Raw genomic sequence first — 17,760 nt, 5'->3', positions numbered from 1 at the left:
ATTAATATTATTATTATTACCATTAACAAAACAATTGTTTTTATCATTATTTTCATAATAAATAGATTATTATTATTATTATGATTATTAATTAATATTAATAAATCCTATTATTGTTAATATTATCCACTTGTGTTATTGAACCGAAACCCATGACGGACCTAGTTGCCATTTAACGTCGTTGTTACTCGAGGTATATTTTATCACTAATACTACTATTATTAAAATGTTATAAGTATTAGTTATTATTAATATGACACATATAATAATAATTGTAGGTTCCCAGCCAGATCTACACGAGATATCACGTACTACGCAGGTGCGGAATCCCTACGTAAGACGTTATGAGTATAGAAAACAATACGATTAACACACGATAATCAAACACGTTGTATACCAACCTTAAACACGTGATACGAAGATCACTTGATTACAGACTCTCTCTGACTCGAATACACGAAAACTGTAAAACTGAATTAATGATTAATAAGCCGTAACAGATGGCTTATATAATCACGACAACTTCGCCTGGCATGTTCAGGCGAAGTTGTCACTAACTTCGCTTGTCTAACAAGTTCGCCCATATCAGCGAACTTGTTAGCAACTTCGCTTATACAAAACATAAAATATTACAAACGCAATTACAGACACTAGGCACTGAACTACTGACATTATGCACCAACAGACTCCCCCTTGGCAGTAGCTTTATCTCTTTAGCTTCAATCACGTGTCTTGTAATCTTCAACCTTGTATCTTCACTCATGCACTCCTTCTCGAACACAAACCGACACAACTCTTTGATATTTCCTCGCTTCGTCTTTCCAAGCAGGAATATAAAAGATTTTCTTCTCATTGAGCACCTGCAGATCAGCTTGCGATAAGTTTACCAAATGCATCGGATCGTAAACTCTTAGCACCTCTTGTTCATCCTCGTCTTCCATCACCGCCTCAGCTGTCTCACAATCTACAAACCACCACTTTAGGTCTTTAAGCACATCCTTGGGCATAAGCTTCATCGGTACTTCTTTCAAACACCGGATCGGTTTATACTTCATGACCATCCAAGGCTTTCCATCAGCTCTCAAACCTCTATCCTTGTCTTCAACAAGTTTTCCCTTCTGTGGTTTTAACAGCTCAAATTTCTTCTCTTTTATACTTTCTTTCCATACAATTTTCCCAATAACTCTAGCCATATTATCGTCACTTCGATTGATTAACCCCAATCTAGCTAAGTCTTTCACTTCACATTTCGGCAGTGTATTAAACGATCTTAACAGTCTTTTAAAATACTGAACACCGTCATACCTTTTAATCACGAAGAGCCTCAACTGCTCATCATAGATCCAGCAAATAATCCCTTTCTTCGCTTCAGCATAGCCTTTAATGTTTTAACTCTTCTTAAACATTGTAGGGACCGCCGGTTTCTTCGTTTTGACGAACCACTGAGCATAGCCTTCCTTCCACCTAGGCTGCTCTTCCCATTCAGACTCATCGCTTCCAATCTGTTCACTCATATCGGCTTTCTCAACATCTGGAATGTCATGCTCCACATTCTCTTCTACTATCTCTCCCTCTTCAATCTCTGTATCCATCACAATCTCTTCACCAATTTTCTCTATCACATCACTCGGTAGAATATCATCATCACCAACCAAGTCATCAACCATCTCCTCTACGTCCACCACCACCACATCATCACCAGCTACAGATGTCGACTCCCCCTGAGTTGTGGAAGTTCCAAGAGCTTGAGTAGTTCTTGGTAGCTCACCACCTGCATCTTTCGACGCATTGGGATCATCATCTCTATCATTTCTTCTCTTCGTCCTCAACTCGTCGCCTTTACAGCTCGTCTCCCCCTGAGATGCCAAGAACTCCTTGAAAGCATCTATGATTTTTCCATGTTGTACCAGGAGGGACGACTGCATCTGATTCTCTGTAACTAGGCGCTGAATAGCCTGGGTCTGGATAAGATTAATCTTTGACTGCTCTGCCACGACCCGTTCCAGTGCTGCTATTCGTTCTGAGTCTGATAGGGTTGCATCAAAATCGAACCTCATATGCGATAAATCGTGAGTGTACTGAGGAGGGATTTCCGATGTCACCGGGACCTCAGAAGTAGAAATAGACGTAACCGCAGGTGATATCGTCATTGATAACCCTGCAGTGGTCACAACAGTCGACTCGATAAAGCGTGCCACGACCTCCGATGGAGTAACGGTCGGAGGCGGCAACGAAACGATCACGGGAGTCGAAAGTTGGAAAGTAGTGGATGGGAGGCCAAATGTAGGCGAGGTAGCCACCACGGGAACTCCCGTAGCGCTTGGCCTTGTAACCTGTAGTGACGAGGGAACCATTGTCATACCGGATAGTGCTGGTGGAGTGAAACGTACCACCCTAGAGCTCTCACCGGCTCCTGATCCTGAACCTATCCGTTCCCTTCTTGACCTTCTTATCAGTTGTTGTACCTCTTCCTCATAATCAGACTCGTCATCATCATCTGTTCTCTTTCTTTTCCCATGTAGTCTTTCTCGAGTCACCATAATCCTTCTGGCCTCTGCCACTTCATCATCAGAATCTGAGCCAGCCACCGTTGTAGCTGCCCTAGTAACATGCACAGTCGAAGCACGTTCAACCTGGACCTGAACGTTCTCCTCTGGATCCACCCGATCCATATCAAAGAAGCCTTGACCACCAAATTCTGCATCAAGGTCCACTTCCTCCTCCGGTGACACAACAGGAGAAGCAGGTATAGCTTGAGGTGCTCCTGCCTGTTGTGGTGCCGGGTCCCTAAACTCATCCCCACGAGCAGGCACATACTCCGGGTTGATTAAGTACCCAAAGAGTGGAGTATGGCGAGGACGAAGCTCAGGTTTGCTCCTCGCACTGGAGGATCGACACTGGGCGAAGATCCGTTTATTCACACTCTCAACATATCGGATCGGACGGCGCTGAGGAAGTGTTGGAGCAACATGATCCAAGATCATTTGAAGTAATCTTGGATACATGATGAACCGCTCACGCGCCATCGCTCTTCGTTGACGATCAATCTCGTAAAAGACCATCTGACTAAAGCTGAATCGCTTGTTGTATGTCAGAGCAGTCATCGCTGACTGCATCGTCGCGCCCATGCCGTCAGTGCCCGCCTTTCTCCCTGACATGCATACTATCATAATATGCATGAGAAAGCGCCACTGGTCAAGTAGGAATCCCTTCCTTCTCTGCGAATCCCCCAAGGGACCTGAATAACCCATCCTCAAAAATGCTCCATCGCGATAAGGAGCTACAAACTCTGTCGGGTCATCCCTTGTCTCGTTTCCAAACCGCAGAGCCGCCCGGATATGTTCAGAAGAGAACTGAACCATCTGAACGTTGACTGTTGCGCGCATCACCGGGGGTTCGACTCTACAGTCGTATTCCACGATCTGCCAGAAATCCTCAATGTTGGGTAAGGATATCGGCAGAGTTGTTGTAATGGCGTGGAATATCCTCGAGTGTAAAAGGAATGTGATGATTTCACGGAAATCATCAACTCCGCTCGCTTCCGGGTCTAAGGTGATATACATGTTGTGACCCGGGAAGAACTGTCTTTGTTGATCACCTCCGTCATCACCGCCTGCACCACCTGCTCCAGCAATAGCAGCCATATCTGCAACAAACAGGTTAAGTTAGATAAACGTCAAAGCGAATCACAAGTTCGCCTGTTACCGTGAGCGAAGTTGTGATCAATTCTGTATAGGCGAAGTTAAAGGTGAGGCGAAGTTGGAAAACAACTTCGCTTCAACTTGAACTTCGTCTGAAAATAGTTAAGTAAAATGGTCCAGGCGAAGTTACGGATAACTTCGCCTAATCACAACATCGCCTTATAAACTATTTCAAAATCAATAATCAGGCGAAGTTAAACCTCAGGCGAAGTTACGGATAACTTCGCCTAAACTGTAACTTCGCCGAATTTGAATCGGCAACAGTTAGGATTTTGAACGACGTGTAGATGATGATTTCGGAGATCAAGGACTCCGAAATACATGATTTTATGAAGTTTTATACGTTCAAGTGGTTTACTATCACGTAAAAACAAGTTTGAAAATCGGGTTTTTAGGTTTCAAATAATCGAGGTCACGAAACGGGTCGTATCGACCTGTGATAATCATTAACGACAATGATTATACGAATATGGAACCCTACACACCTTTAATCGACAATGAAATCGAGAAAGAAACACAGAATGATTGATGATAATAGAATCGATAAGTTCGCTGAGGTTTCTGTGAGTATAAGTTCGCTGGGTTTTGAAATAAATGAACAGTTTGACCTTTAAAGTCCTTTATATAGGGTCACAGATGTATCGGCGAAGTTGTGGATAACTTCGCCTATCAGGCGAAGTTATGCAGAACTTCGCTGAAATTAAAAATTTTTCAAAACAAACCCCATAATTTGAACAATTTGCAACTAAGTTAGAAAACATCCTTTAAAGCGTTAAATGAAACGATCAAGACCAAGTAACCAGGTATAAAATCATACAACTCCAAAAATAAAAAAAACTTTTAAAATAAAGGTACACGAGATCAAATTTCAGTCTCGACAGGGACTACCATGTTTTAGAAAAGATCCGAACAGGAATCATACTAATTTCGTGACTGTCACACAGATCCGTGTTCAGCTGTATTATGACATAAAGAAACAGGTTGTAAGCAGGTAATCTACTTAGAATGGTTTTCATCGTTTCTGTGATACGAGTTAGGTTCAATTAAGCTCAAAACTTAAGTGGGCAACAACTCAGAGATTATGATGCCTCCTATCTATTCTCAAAGCGTATTTGGTTTTCCCCAAGTCACCCCGAATTGACCTTGACCCGTAGTGTCTGATTAAGTAGTGATTACACTTCGATCTTAGACTCTGTTTCCCGTTCACCTTCTTGCGTCTTGATTGAGAATCATTAACCTTATGAACTCTAGAATACACACATTTTTTTTTTAATCTAACATATATATACACAACTTCAAGTAGAAAATAACTGCAAGTCCCGAATCTGGATCACTGCAGTGTCTTGACACGCTATCTTCACGGGACTCAGAACACTCACGGGCTCGTGTATGACTGGGTAATGGCTTTTCTGCCTATCATTTGGAAAGATATGTATGAAGACATGCACAACTCTTAAGGAGTTTCCACATAAAATCTAGTAGATTTAGTTAGTATCACTTCTACTTTTACGCACCATAAAAGCTACCATGACATACAATGACTGTTCTAAAGACTTTTAAGCCTAATAACTCCACTAGTTAATCACACAGAATCAGTATATCTATCACTTTCCAAGGTTGGACCAATTTTCTGTTAAACATAGTAAAGTAACTTCTTACGAAGTAGTAGACTTGAAAAACAATTTCATCTCCCGAAAAGAAAAATTTAACTTCTATCGCCCCGACCAAATCAAAGTCTTCAGGTTAACGGCTATCCCGAAGATCCAATGGATCAGCTGGACCGACCACATACTAGTATGTGTCCTTCTAACTAAGTATGATCGACTAATTTTCAGCGAAAGAATGAAAACTCATCATAAACCGCCCCAGTCACTTTCAGTCATCTGGTTAATGGCTATCCTCATATTCTACAAGTAGAAATGAGGACCAAACATATCCTAAGACATGTCCTTCAAACTGAGGCAACCGACATAATTCTAAGCGATAGTGACGCATTTTTTTTTTTTTTTTTAAACAAACATAAGAAAGCACGGTTACTCAGGATTGATCATCCCATTCAGCTCAACAAGGTTTTGAAATCTAGATTTGTCAAACGCTTTCGTGAATAAGTCAGCGAAATTATCTAACGTGTCAACCTTTTCGAGCTCAATCAGCTTCTTCTCAGCACAATCCCGTATAAAATGATGACGTATGTCAATATATTTAGTTTTACTGTGCTTCACGGGATTGTTAGTTACTGAGATAGCAGCAGTGTTATCAATGCAAATAGGAGTAAGTGAGAAATTCAGACCATAGTCGCGCAACTGTTGTTGAATCCAAAGAACCTGGGAGCAGCAGTTGGATGCTGCCATGTATTCTGCTTCACAGGTTGAAATTGCGACTGAAGTCTGCTTCTTGCATTGCCACGACACCAATCTGCCACCAAGAAACTGACATCCACCAGTTGTAGATTTCCGACTCTGATTGCACCCTCCATAATCAGAATCTGTGTAATCGACTAGCTCCAAGTCTCCTCCTCTCGGGTACCACAACCCCAGCTTCGGCTTGCCCTTGAGATACCGCAGTATCCTCTTCGCACCCTTCAAATGAGATTCTTTTGGGTTTGCCTGAAAGCGTGCACAAAGACAAACAGCAAACATTATATCAGGCCTAGAAGCAGTTAAGTACATTAAAGAACCTATAATAGCCCGATATTGGGTTGGGTCCACGTCTGCATCGTTATCTGAATCAGCACCCAATTTGTGATTGATGCAGACTGGAGTTTCATATGGAGTGCTGTCCTCCATCTTGAAGCGTTTGAGAACATCATGGACATACTTCGTCTGATGAATGAACATCCCGTCTTTCTTCTGTTCAACCTGCAATCCTAAAAAGAAAGTTAGTTCACCCATAGCACTCATTTCAAATCTCTCCTTCATGACGGCCTCAAACTCCTGACACATGGTGACCTTTGATGCAGCAAAGATAATGTCATCCACGTAGACTTGCACCAGCAGAAAGTCGCTTCCCTTTCTCTTGAAGAACAACGTGCTATCAATCTTACCTCTTTCAAACTCATTCTCAAGCAAGTAATCGGATAACGTTGAGTACCAGGCACGAGGTGCCTGATGTAGTCCATACAGCGCTTTACTTAGCTTGTACACGTGATCGGGAAAGTCAGGGTCAGGAAAACCCGGAGGTTGCTCAACATACACAACCTCATCGACTTTACCGTTTAGGAACGCACTCTTCACATCCAACTGAAAAACTTTCATTTCTTTATGAGCAGCAAATGCCAAAAACAGCCGAATGGCTTCCAATCTTGCCACAGGAGCAAATACTTCATTGTAATCAATCCCCTCTTGTTGATTAAAGCCTTTAACAACCAGCCTCGCCTTATTCCTGATAACAACCCCTTTCTCATCTCTCTTACATTTGAAGACCCACTTCGTGCCTATCGCATGCACATTTCTTGGTTTTTCAACCAAATTCCATACTTCCATTTTCTTAAACTGAGCTAACTCTTCTTGCATGGCTTCGACCCACGAGCTGTCCTTCAGAGCCATTTGATAGTTCTTTGGTTCAATCTGGCTGATGAAGCAGGTGTACAAGCATTCGTTGATAATGCCCGTGTCTTTAATGCTTGTGTAAACACTGGTGTGCTCATTCACGCTTTTTCTTGTTTGTACACCGGCGGACAGATCACCTATCACATTCTCCAACGGGTGATTTTTGTGAATTCTCGTAGTCGGAACCGAACTGACATTTAGATTATCTTCCAAGTTCGAAGATAGCTCATCCATGGTTGATTGATGTTGAGAGTGAAACGGATTGATGAATTCCTCTTCAGTAGAGGCAGCAGGGGCATTGACAGCATTTGACGTGGAAGGCTGACATTCATCATACTGTGGTCTTTGCACCAAAGTGTCTTCCTCATCGCATATCATCTTCGTAGCAATTCGTTCCTCATCTTCTGCAAAATCCAAATAAGGCATGTTAAAAGATTTAAAAAGTCTATCATAGTCAAAAACCCCAGCGGGTCCCGTGCTTGGTTTTGGTGATTTGTAACTTGTGATATCAGTGTTACACACCACCTCAACCTTGCTGGTCGATGTATTAAAGACCCGTCTGTTGGGAGTCCCAACAACGTATCCGACTAAGATTCCTTCGTCGGCAACTTCACCAAATTTTGAATTGGTCTTTAATATCGAACACGGGGACCCGAATGGTTCAAGACCACTCAAGTTGGGCTTTCTACCATGCATTAGTTCATAACAGGTTTTATTTAATCTTTTAACAGTTAACACTCTATTAAGGATATAACAGGCTGTTGCAACGGCTTCAGCCCAGAACACCACGGGAAGTTTCGAATCAGCCAGCATGGTCCTGGCTCCTTCAATCAAAGTCCTGTTCCTCCTCTCAGCCACTCCATTTTGTTGCGGAGTGTACGGTGCGCTGTATTGGTGTTCAATCCCCTTCTGTAGGCAGAAGATCTCCATCTGATAGTTCTTGAACTCAGTCCCATTGTCACTCCTGATGTATTTAACTCTTTTTCTCATAATGTTCTCAACTTTGGTAATCAAATTTATTACCATCTGAACAGTTTCATCCTTCGACTTCGGGAAATATACCCACGAGTATCGAGAAAAATCATCAGTAATCACCAAGCAGTACGATGTTCCTCCTAGACTTTTTACATTCACGGGACCGAAGAGATCCATGTGAAGTAATTCTAGGGTACTGACAATTTAATTGACCTTCTTGGTGAGATGGGATTTCTTGTGTTGCTTTCCCTTCTTGCATGATAAGCATTTGTCTTCGAAGTTGAAATTCTTCAAGGGAACCCCCAACACAAGCCCATTTTTGACAAGGTAGTTCATCTTACGAAGATAAATATGCCCCATTCTCCTATGCCATAATTCGGACTCTGATTCAGTCGCTTTCGACAAAAGACACGATTCTTCAGTGGCCATTTCAGTAGACCTCATATCCATGATATACGTATTCTTTACTCTCGGAGCCTTCATAACAATCCAGTCCTCTGGTATCTTAAAACCAGGATACAACACTATCGCCTCATTCTTCGTGAAATGCACGGTATAATCCTTGTCACAGATCTGCGAAACACTCAGCAGATTGTGCTTCAGTTCTTCAACAAAGTTAACTTTCTCTAGCGTCATCTTCCCGTTAGTCACAGTCCCAATTCCTGTGATCTTTCCACCGCTCTCTCCTGCGAAACTCACTCTACCACCTTGAACAGGTTTCCAGTCTTGTAACAATTTCTTGTTACCCGTCATGTGCCGGGTACAGCCGCTATCCACAACCCATTGATTGTTGGCAGCCCTGTTCAACTGTTCCTGCAGGATTAAAGCAGAGAGTTAAAATCTGGGGACCCAAGACCGATTGGTCTTGGGTCGATACATCCCGTACCTTGGCTGTCCAAAGTTAGTATCATAATCATTTCTGTGAGTCCTAACAGGATAACTTCTTGTGGATTGTCTATGAGGCCATCCATACCGTCTTGAATTAAATGAATTATTAGTTATGGTTTGGGTGTTACCAGTGAAAAACTGAGATCTATTTCTTTGAAAACCTGGATTAGTCCATTTTCTGAAATTCGATGGGTTTTCAGTTTTATCATTAAATTGATTACTGTTAGCTCTTTTCTCAGATTTTAAAGGCCTCACACATCTGAATTTTTGCTTCAGAGGGCAACCAGCAACAAGATGTCGTTGTTGATTACATCTAAAACAACACCTGTTTTCAACTTTCTTATCAAAAGTTGTCTTAGATGTTGAGGCTGTATTACTGCACGTTTGTCTCACATATGGTGGGACATACGGGTTTAGTGGAGACTTCTTTTTAGATGTTTTCTTTTTCTCTCCACTTTTTGGTAATACTTCCTCTTGATTTGTCTCACTCGACTCAGAAGACTTGTCCGAGTTAGATGAGACAGGACTCGGAGCAGAAATTTTAACACTTGCAACAGGCTTACTAACTTCTGGTTCTTTAGTAGTAACTGGAACTGGAACTGTCTGACCATAGTCAACATCGACAGATTTCTGATTACTAGGGTTAAAAGTGTAATTATGATTGAAAGGTGGTGGAACTTCATGATAACCAATTCCTCCCCTTTTTGGAGAACCTTGATCACTAACAAGGTGATCAAGTATAGCAGAGGAATTTCTGAATTGTTCCAGTTTCTGTTAAGTTCCACCACTTTTACCTGGTGATCAGCTATCTATTTTTCTCTTTCAGCTATTAGTTTGGTTTTTTCTTCTAGAACCTCATAGCTAAGATCAATCATATTATTTTTTTCAGCAAGCTTTGCTTTAAGACTTTTAATATCTGTTTCAATAACTTTAATTTTTACTTTGTAACTATTTTCTCTAGCTTTAGTGAAGTGATGATCTTCTTTTAAAGTTTTATATTGCGCATCCAAACTAACAAACTGATCAGTTAGAGTTGTCAGTTGTTCAGACAGAAGTTCACACTTAGTACAAGGGAGTTCGGTACTTACCTCGGAGAGCTGGTCTGCTACATCTGCCATGTACGCTTCATCTTCGCCAGTTCCCTTCTCACTATCTGCATTTTCGATGTTTGCCAAGTTGGCCTGTTCAAATACTTCTTCAACATGCAGATTCCAGTTGTACTCTTCATTCTGTCTGGAAATCATGGCTCTATAGTCATTAACACTACCACTTTGCTGTGTAGATCTGTTCTGACTGCGTTCTACACGTTCATTCTTGCATTCTATTGCAAAGTGGCCATTCTGCTGACAATTGTAGCAGCGAACCTTCGACTTATCAAACCCTGGCCTCTCACCGACAAACTTCCTGCCAGTCTTCTTCATGAACCTCTTCACCCTTCTGACAATCATAGCCATCTGCCACTGCAGATCCATCTCCTCCAAATCATCAGCGTCGATCTGGTCATAGTCTTCATCAAAAACTGCAGGATCAACGATCTTACCCTGAATGTAGTTCTCATACGAAGCAATAAAAGATGCATAGAGAGCAAACTGCTGTTCAGCAGATTTGACACTCATGGGCATCTTCGAGTAGTTGTTGTTTGAAACACTTGGGGAATAACTACTCTTGGTCGCTTGTGGTTGAGAAGCATTTGACCCTCCAGCTACATAGCACACATCACCGTTCATGTTGAGAGATACATATCCCTCATGTGTTGAGCTCGCGCCTGACTCTCCCTTAGAGTAATAAGTAGATGATTCCGTTTTCGAACTTGATCCCGAGTTAACCTTTGCACCATACATACCCGGATCTTGAACCTGATCGGTAGGTGTCTCCTTTCGTACCATGTTCAGTTCAAACGTTCTAAGCTTGTTAACTGCTTTATCCAGGTCATAGTCAGCAAAGTCTTTATCTTCTCTCATCAACACTGTATACATCTCCCATTTTGGTGGGAGAGCATCAAGAAGCTTCTCAACAATCTCATCTTCTTTGTATGCAATTGAATAGTTGCTGAGTTCAGTCATCAGATGATAATATCTGGTGATAATATCATCAAGTGATTCGTTTTTCAGATACTTGAAGACAGAGAATTGGGTTTTTAGAAGTTTAATCTTCGAAGCACGAATTCCCACATTGCCCTCAAAACGGTTTTCAAGAGCTTCCCAAAGTTCTCTAGCAGTCTTGTACTTTCTGAAAGTGTGCAAAATTTCTTGTGGAAGAGCCATTGTAATTGCTGCATGAGCTTTACTTTCTGCCTCATACATCTTCTTCTCTTCATTTTCCATCTCTTTGTACTTCTTGATCTGATCACAACCTTCATACTCAGTAGTAGGTGGAATGTAACCATCTTGTATACACACCCACATCTTGGCATCTTGATACTTGACATATTGTTCAAAACGATCTTTCCACGCTACATAATCAGTTTTCTTGAGCATCTTAGGTGCCTTTGTAGCCGAACCTGCTTCTACTTCCATCTTTACTAGTTCAGTAATGTTTATCGAAGACATCTTTCTCTAAACTCAAAGAAATCCGAAAATAAAAAATTTTATTTTCAAACAGCACTGTTGGTGAAGTTGCGGATAACTTCGCTTAAAGCTTAACTTCGCGTGAATTTGTAACGTCGCTCACTTTCTTAAATTCGCTGGATAGGCGAACTTGAGAATAACTTCGCTTAAGCTGAGCGAACTTGGGAGGTAGGCGAAGTTGTGGGTAACTTCGCTTGAGGTAAGCGAACTTGAAGAGGTAGGCGAAGTTGTGGATAACTTCGCTTAACCTTATATCTTCGCCGTAACCCTAGTAACAGTGACGACAACTTCGCCTGATGAACACGAAGCTTCTGCAGATTAGATTTCTGGGTTTTTCGAGGTTTCTGAAGGTGTTATGGGTTGTTTAAGCTTGTAGGAGGAGAGTATAACACTAAAACTCAGAAAACTCGTCCCGCGAATAGTCGAACGGAACGATTTCTATACCCGTGTGATAATCCCGAACCACACAATCGAGCAAGAGCTCTGATACCAATTGTAGGTTCCCAGCCGGATCTACACGAGATATCACGTACTACGCAGGTGCGGAATCCCTACGTAAGACGTTACGAGTATAGAAAACAATACGATTAACACACGATAATCAAACACGTTGTATACCAACCTTAAACACGTGATACGAAGATCACTTGATTACAGACTCTCTCTGACTCGAATACACGAAAACTGTAAAACTGAATTAATGATTAATAAGCCGTAACAGATGGCTTATATAATCACGACAACTTCGCCTGGCATGTTCAGGCGAAGTTGTCACTAACTTCACTTGTCTAACAAGTTCGCCCATATCAGCGAACTTGTTAGCAACTTCGCTTATACAAAACATAAAATATTACAAACGCAATTACAGACACTAGACACTGAACTACTGACATTATGCACCAACAATAATAATAATAATAACAATAATAATAATAATAATAATAATAATAATAATAATAATAATAATAATAATAATTATTATTATTATTATTATTATTATTATTAAAATTCATAAATCTATTAACAATGTATTCAACAACAAAAGTAATTATTGTTATATTTATTATTACTACTACTATTATTAGTTTTAACAACAATTCTCAATTTGTAGTATTATTATGTATTGTTATCATCATTATCTTATATATATATATATATATATATATATATATAAAATAAATTTTAAAATTATTATTATCATTTCTATCTTTATTATTAATAATATCGTTATAAGCTTTATTATCAATTCATTTTTATAAAACCGAACTCTTGATTTAAACTCGTCTTGTTTCTATTTAATATTGGTTTAGTTATTTAAAAGCCTAATAAAATAATATTATTTTATTTTAAATTATCAATTAAGTACGAGTCCCTAATCGTTAACAAATTAACCGGTAACCTGATTAACAACCGAACATTCCCGTTCAATGTTTCAAATGTAGTTTCAACTAAAGTTCAAGTTCATTAATCTATTATTTATTCGTTTTCATTTACCTTTCAAGTCGGATTCGTTCGTTTCGTTCGCAAGCTTTCTATATTTCGATCATTTATTATTTCTCGATTCGTCAATCGAGGTGAGTACATTTCATCCCCCGTTTTCACTTTTATATTTTGGGGGTAACATGCATACTTATTCAAACAAGAATGATTTATTATACACATTTCTCAAACCACAAACTTTAGGGTGTATGATACTTAGAATACTCGCTCTTTTGTGTGTTATATGTCTCATATGCTTTACGTGCACGAGTGTTTATTTTTATGTTGTTGTTGAGCCTCAATAAGTATGATCATACGCATTGACAAATATTATTTTATGCATTGTTACAGGTTTGACTTTTAATGACTTGAGGACTTGACGAAAAACGTTACCAAGAATATTAGGATATTAGCAAAACGAACAATATATATGTTTACTTGTATTAAATTTGTTTGTATGAACAAGATGTGTTGTTTATTGATTTTATGAAATAAAATGAGTTGATTAAATATTATCATGTTAATAGTGTTTTGTGTTTTGGATAATCGGATGCACCCCGGCATGTTCTGCCGCCTTTGGTCGGGGTGTGACAGATTGGTAGCAGGGCCACAAGACTATAGGATAGGTGGTTAGACGTAACGACCTAATATAGTCTTTAATTTAGTGTCCTTATACGTGTTGTGTATACATGTTTACATACACTTGTTTATTTATATACTTATTTATTTCATTAAATCTTAAATATACACATACACACACTTTCATAGTACTCCAAGGTATCCTTACCTTAAAACGCAAAAAAAATTAGTTTTTATTGTGTTTTATGGATCACAAGTTTAATTTGGATCCCGTTGTTTCAAATCTCCTTAAAGATTGTCTCACATGAGATGACCACTTTAAGTAGTCGAATGCGAGCATTCCGCTCGCCATCCTAATTTTCGGTGTTAAAACAATAGAACCACGGTAGTTCGTGGACTAGTGTTTTGTCATGACGTTGTATTCCGATTTATTATTTTTGTTACAATCGTTATTTGAGTTGAAAACATGAAAAAGACGCACTGGTACGTGCACATGTTTAGACCCCAACATGGTAGTTTTGTAAAAAGGTTTTTAGTGTCGTAATATCAAGTCATGGTGGTTCATGCACGATTTTTCCACATTTAAACCTTAAATCATTATTATTACGTTTCAAGAATTTAAACAATTTTTCCTTTATTTTGTTATAAATTCTTATCACAAGTCTTCATTTATAAATGCTATATATATTTTTATTGTTAATAATTCTTTTACATCTCGATTTTATATGGTAAAGTTTTACACCAATTTTCTCATTTTGATTTCACAAGGATTTTTATTGCAAATTTCGTTCATTAAAATCTCTTCGATATAAGTTAAAAAATAATAAATAAATAATAAATAAAAAATAAATATATGTATATATATAGTTTGATCTATTCATAATGATTTTTTTAATATGCAATTTATTTTCATTAAGACTATTTACAAACAAAAAAATCTTATTATATGAATTTCATCATATTAAGAAGTTTTTGTGATAAATTTCACCTCAACTTTTCAAGTAAATTTCCTATTGTGTAAACTTTAAATTGTCTTTAAAGTCCTTGTACAAAATTTTATATATTTTTTATTTTTATAACTGTTTCGTTTATTTTAGACGATCACTTCAAAATTTTAATTATTTAAACTTTTCACGAAATTTTTAATTATACTACATTACATAATACACGTGATAGAATTTTCATGATCCAAATTTATTCTCATACAACTTTCATTACGAAGTTTTCAATTCATTATAACTTTTCACAAATAAAACTTGCATCTTACGATACAACCCGTTTTAAATTTCTTATGATAGTTTTGCCATGATTTTTCAAAAGATTCACAAACTTATAGTTTGTAATTGTCTTGAAATTCTCATGCAAAACTTCATAGAAATTTTACTGTAAAGACAAAAATCGGTTACTTGTGATTTTCTAGATTTACAATGCCGGTCATTTTAACTTACCATGATATTTTCGTTACACGACATTAGGTAACGAACTTGGTAAAAAAAAATTTCATTAAGCAACTTTGTATTTCCAAAACGACATTTATCATTCAATATTGAGACCTCATAACAAATTTTAACATTCAATTTACTCATTTTAAATTCCTCATAAGCAAAACTTTAATTTGATTCTTATAAAAAAAATTTATTTTACTTCCTCATGACGATCAACTTTTATTTTTACAATAACCCTTAAAATGCAAACTTTATTATATTAGTTTTTCCGTGTTGTCTTCCACTACTTTATTTTAAGCATTTCAAGAATGATTTACACTATGCGGGTTGATTTATTTCAAATTTTCTCGTAAATTATGTTACAACCTAAGCTGACCCGACGAATCTTAACAACTCTCATTTTAGTGGAAAACTGTTAGCAAAAAAATTGTGTGATTCACACGCTCGGATCTCAAAAAAAATTCTATTTATATAACATATATATTCATATATATATATTAAATTGTAATTTTAATTATCAAAATTTTCATGGACGTTTCAAACATTTCTTATAAATTAGGATATTTTCAACTTAATACCTATTATTAGTCAAAAATCTCCCTAAACGCAACCACAAGTTCCCAAACGCCCGTATTCCATCTCAAACTACCGCCTTAAATCAAACCACCATTCCACTTCAAAAGTTTCCCGAGCACTCAAATCTTTCCTCAATTTGAACGAAACCTAAAACATCAACGTTATATCCTCACCTACCCAAACCCCATGCAAGTCCAAGATATACAAAAATCAACCCAACAAAAGGCCCTAACTACCGACACTTCTACGCCACGAAAACCTATCGAACTCACTATCTTAATACTTTAAAGACACCAACAAACACACTCACGAATGCTTTGAACATATACAAGCCAAAGTTTACCCAACTATGACTCAAAACCCTTCGACCCATACTATGTCGAGTCACAAACCATATCGCCACACCGTTCACATCCAACCATAGAGTTTGATATCAAAATAGCAACCCAAGCACTCCTTACGAAATACATGTATAAACCGAATCTCAACCCAAACTAGTAACTATCAAATTATCCAACCCATCAACTTAACCCAAGCTCAAATAAGCTAACCGGAACATACTCACTCTTCACCAAATTTCCAACCCATTCACCATTCGAAGCCTAAAACCTCTCCATACACACGCAAGCTTCATTTTTTCCTTAAATTTTTTTATTTATATATATATACAACTAGTATTTTTATAACAACCTCATGTGTTCAAATAATCACTTATAGATTATAAACTCTTTCAAGATTAATGATTTACATATTTTGTTCAAATCTTATAAATCATCTTTGAAAAAAAAATCTAAGATTATCATGACAGTAAAATTCTATTATGAGGATTTGTTTTCAAAGAGATTATTAAATGATTATATGCGTGTTTTCAAGGTTTTATATATAATCACCTATGGTGATAAATCTCTTAATAACTTTATAAATACGTGGTTTCATTTTGATTGTTGAATGCGAGATTTATTCAAAAACAAATTACAACTTTCCTTATTTTGCATAAACGCAATGATCATGAATTCATAAAACTTTTTGGGACGCATTTATAGATACCCTATATACTAAACTTTGTTTCATGAGTTTTGTTCAATAACTATTTACGCGAACTATTACCTCTTATTATCGCAAGCATCATTTTTTTTTCATAATTTTTTTTCATCACCACAGCTTTATGCATACAAATTCCTTTAACAATTTAACTTACAAGATTTTCATTTGATAGCAATTTTAAATGTCTCTCTAGCTACGCATTACCGCGACGCCTTGTTATTACATATATTATTGGAAACAATAAAACGGCTTCACTTCATTTTCAATTTTATTCTTATATTTTTTGAAGTGTATGTGATACGTGATTTACATATTTCGTCATTTATTCGAGTCTCATGGATTTTTACGATTTCTTTTCATTTGATGAGATGTTTCGATGACAATATTATGCACATGAGATTTCATTTTGGTGTTTTCATTATAACCGAATTCAAATTATTCTATAACAATTTGTGTAATACGTTCGAAATCTCAATTTCGCTAAAAAATTTTTTTTCTTTTAAACGATATTTTCATAATTTTGTTATTCATATTGAGCATCTATGTTTTTCAAGCAAGACGCGACTTACGCATTTTTCTACATCATTTCATCTAATATATTAAGCGGCCTACGTGTGGTTGACCGCAAGTTTTGGCGCTATTAGAAACCGTTATTATAATGACGATTATATAAATGGTTTCACAATAGTGGCCGTATTCACGTTTTATTACATGTCATCGATTGTTTTGGTTGTTAACCAAATGCTATTTCATATATGTTAATACATGTATGCGTCACCCCAAAGAAACTCACCTCATTCTCGTGTTATCACATTTCATGTAATCATATCCTCAAATACTTATAACCTCAAGTTTGTTCACGTATGAAACTCGTCGTACGATGTTATTATTAATTGTATCGTTGTTTATCCCAACTTTACGTGTTCATTTATTGGACTTCTCATTTTCACTTATCGGA

This window comes from Bidens hawaiensis, unplaced genomic scaffold (assembly GCF_021521415.1).
Source record: "Bidens hawaiensis isolate Kalapana, Puna unplaced genomic scaffold, B.hawaiensis_p1.1 tig00016123_1, whole genome shotgun sequence".
NCBI classification, from domain to species: domain Eukaryota; kingdom Viridiplantae; phylum Streptophyta; class Magnoliopsida; order Asterales; family Asteraceae; genus Bidens; species Bidens hawaiensis.
This window is presented reverse-complemented; position numbering follows the sequence as displayed.